Source organism: Mus pahari, chromosome 12 (genome assembly GCF_900095145.1).
Source record: "Mus pahari chromosome 12, PAHARI_EIJ_v1.1, whole genome shotgun sequence".
Classification (NCBI taxonomy): Eukaryota; Metazoa; Chordata; class Mammalia; order Rodentia; family Muridae; genus Mus; species Mus pahari.
In genome coordinates this window covers 3,537,927-3,541,904 of record NC_034601.1, presented here as the reverse complement: position 1 = coordinate 3,541,904, position 3,978 = coordinate 3,537,927, and the positions used below count along the sequence as shown (strand labels likewise).

The 3,978-nt window shown below is 39.9% G+C and overlaps 1 protein-coding gene across 37 annotated transcripts in view; it reads right to left on the bottom strand.

Moving 5' to 3' along the window:
- The window catches only part of Rbfox1 (RNA binding fox-1 homolog 1), a 1,661,838-nt gene that overhangs the window by 127,356 nt on the left and 1,530,504 nt on the right, over positions 1 to 3,978 (bottom strand). The window lies entirely within an intron of this gene.

Here is a 3,978-nt window from a genome sequence, read left to right as displayed (position 1 = left end):
TGTGTGTGTGTGTGTGTGTGTGTGGGTGTGTGTGTGGGTGTGTGTGTGGGTGTTCCCAGGCACTGAGCTGCAGAGATTAAAAATGGCTAGTCATTCCTATATAACATTTCCACCAGCCACTGGGACAGATATCCCGAGGGAGCCGAGATTTGGATAATAAAAGACCCAGCTAGAATGTGATCTTAGGTTTTAGCTCTGAGCTCACAAAAGACAATCAGAACAACCAGAGCCTGTGAAAAAACTGCACACACAAAAGGTGTGTCATAATCCAGATATTTGCACAGCCAGGATGGGCCCAGGGCAATGCCACCATGCCCCCCAGATGAGAGCCTATACTCACACATTTTACACCCCCACCATGAGCTGTCTCTTTAAAAGGCCCAGAAACAAAGACTTCAATTGTCAAACAACCAGACAGGCAAATAAAATGCAAATGACGATTGACACCTAAATTTCAAATTTATAGAATAAATAAATCCCACAAAATATTTAGTATACAGGAGAAGATGCTTGCTGTTTATCTGAAATTCATTTCTGAATATTGGGGTGTGTGTGTGTGTGTGTGTGTGTGTGTGTGTGTGTGCGTGCGTTAGTAAAATCATCTTACATTTAGCAGCCTTGGTGAACACTGCCCATCAATAATCCATGACTGAGGCTTACCCAGAGGTGTTCTTTGAGAGCATGAGCATCTGATAACCCAGAATCCTTCTAACTTAAGGTTCTTATGTTTCCTAGATTTCATAGAAAATGGTGTATGTGTTTCTAGCATACAGCTTGTTCCCCATAATATTGGTGGAAGTGGCTATTTTAAAGCAGGCAATCTGGCCCTGGTAAGAGTAAGATGGGATTTTTTTTCCTTAATGCAGAATGGAAGGGTGAACACCTATTTTAAATGACTGAATGAAGAAACAAAAGCCAGGGGGATGCATTCCTTGTTTCATTTGGTATTTTTCTGTCATCCACTGCCTGCATGTGCAACCTGGGTATTCACTGCAGACTTGGTACCCTATGAGAGTCTGTGTTCTTCTCTCTTCCCTGGATGAGACTGTTAAGCATTGTTCTACAGCAAAGAACAGTGGTGTTTGGATGAGGGTGAGACCAGAATCAAAGGGAACAAAGAATAAGGATTTCAAGAAGCAGAGTAGTTTCTCTGACCAAACTGCCCAGGTCATAAATTGCAAGAAATATGGAGACTCAATGGCAAATCCTGCTAGTACTCAAGAATTATTCTTTAAAACTTTTGTATCTAGCTATCTGCCTGTCTGGTGTGTGTGTGTGTGTGTGTGTGTGTGTATGTATGTACCATTATGAGCATGTGGAGGTCAGAGAAAAAGTTTGAAGAATTAGTTCTCTCCTTCTACTATGTGAGTCCTGGGAATTGAACTCAAGTCATTATGTTTGGTTGACAAGTGCTTTTACCAACTGGATCATCTTGATGATTCAAGAACAACAACAGAAAATATCTGCAATATACAGAGACTGTTCTGTCAAACACATGTGAAATTTAATCCTTGTAATAATTAGAAAATCTCACATATATCAATAGCCTGGAAATATCAAATGCTTGAAGTAATAATAGTTCTGACTACAGGATATAAAGAATTTCAAAGCTAGATCCTTTGTGTCACAGGGTCTATTCTTCAAGGTAAGTCTTCTATTCAACCTTCATAGACAACTTGGTGAGCAGACACACTGCCTTATTTCACAGAGAAGTTCTGGGATGAAGAGTTGAGAAGATAAAGCCAAGGAGAAAAGCCTGTAGCATCTAGTATGCCAAGTAGAGTAGCAACAGGTACCACACAAACTCATCCTACAATTGGTACACATTAAACACTTGGTTTAGAGAATTTTATTTTATTCTTTAAACGTTTTTCTTTAAAAACGTGTAAGTACATTATGTGTTGTGATGTTCATGTATGTGTCCATATGCCAAGGAATGTGTGTGGAGGTTAGTGGACTAGGTGTGTCAGGCTTGGCAGCAAGTACCTTATCTTCTGAATTGTCTTGCAAGTCCTTTAGTGCATCTTTTGTGCCAATTTTGGGGGCAGAGAAAAAAAACTCACTAAAAAAAAGACAAAGAAAACTTTCGAATGTGACAAATGAAGAATTGGTTGTTCAGAGGTGAACCAAGTTCCATAGTAAAGAATCCTCCACTGTGTAAGCACTTCAGAACAACTTCTGCAGAATATCCCATTCCCACAGATGCTTTTATATTTATTTCAGGCATAAGAGCATAGAAGCACATATATTTATGGAAAGAAAAGGCTGAAAAAGACATATTCCAACACCATGAAGCAAATGTCACCCATGGAACACTCCTCCCTAAGCAGTCTACACAAAATACTTCCCTTAAAATAAGAAGCAGATGATACAAACTGATCAGAAACCCATCTTAGCATGTGTCATTCCCTAAATGAAACAATGACACCATATGCCCTGGAATGATCTCCAGTGTTTGCTTCCTTGGCAGGTGGCACTGAGTAGATGGTTCTGGAAGCCAGTTAAACGAGTCATAGGAGGAATGCTGAAGCAAGCCCAATTTCTGAGACAGTTGTGCACTGTATTTATAGTATCATTGGTTTAATTGAGAAGTTTGGTACTAATGATGCCAACACAGCTGGTGCATCTTCCATTTAAATAGACACGACTCGTTTGCAGACATAACTAGCATTTGTTTGCTCGACAATGTTCGCAAGCATTCATAGCATCTCTCGGACCCACATGAGGTATCTCAATGGCTGTGTCAAGACCAAAATCCAGAAGCCTTTATAGGTGTGCTTGGGCAAATATGTACTGAGCAGTTTTAGACAACCTTGAATCAAATAACACCACACACACACACACACACACACACACACTAACTGTGAGGGATGTTTACCAGCTACAGCATAAAATCCAAAAGTAAAGGTTAATTCAGAGTGTGTGCATAGAGTCTAAAGAGAGACTTCGTTCTGGTGCATCTTTTAAAATTTGTTCATTACACTTGGGATTATAATTTAATTATGTTTCCTCTTTGCAAGGAATGTTCCCACACTCTGTCAAAGTCCGGCCTCCTCTCTAATTTGATTAGCTGTTACTGTATGCTTAAGTGTATATGTTTATACAAATGTATTCCAAAATATAACCTATCCAGTTTCTAGAACGCGACCTGTTTATATGTTCTCAGGGCTGACCTTTCGAAACTAGAGAATCAAGGGCATGCTCTTCTCTAAGGTGGATTCAGTACAGAAAAAGGAGGTACTGTGACATGTCCTCAAAATGGCTTTACTCTCCCTAACCACCTGCTTAAAGGTGCAAGGAAATCCACCTGTACTGTAGCCATAGAAATGCATCGTCCAAGTTTCTTTTACACATGTAAACAGGCATGCGTTTTGTTAGTATAAGTACTGATAGACTTGAATATCACTTTCCCATCCAGAGTGTATTTATTTACTGTGTGTATATATACACGTGTGCTTCTGTGTGCAGAGATGTATGTGTTTGTATGTGGAGAATAGACAAAAGCTTCAAATGTCCTTCTTCAAGCAATATCACTTTGTTTTAAGAGTCAGGATCTCTCACTGACTTAGAGCTGCCAAGTAGGCTAGGCTGGCTGGCAGGCAAGCCCCAGGGGTCCTCCTGTGTCCCTTTCCAGTGCTGGGATTATAGGCATGGGCTACCATTTCTCCTTTTTGTTTTACATAGGTAGTAAGTATTGAGTGGAGGTCTATGATCTGCATCCCACTTTCCTGACTGATAACAAAACCGAGAGGGTGTGGCATCATTTGGCAGGGAACAAATTGTAGAGTGCCAACTAATCACCCAGTTTCTGAAAAACAACTTTGTGATTCCATGTCTTGTACCAGGGGACTGTATATAATATATATATATATTATATATAAGTTGGACACTGCCAAGTTGTAGGCAATTTGAAAGAGGGTACTTTGTGTCTTGTTATGTTTTTGACATGGAAATTTCTGTGCATCCTTTGAACAATAG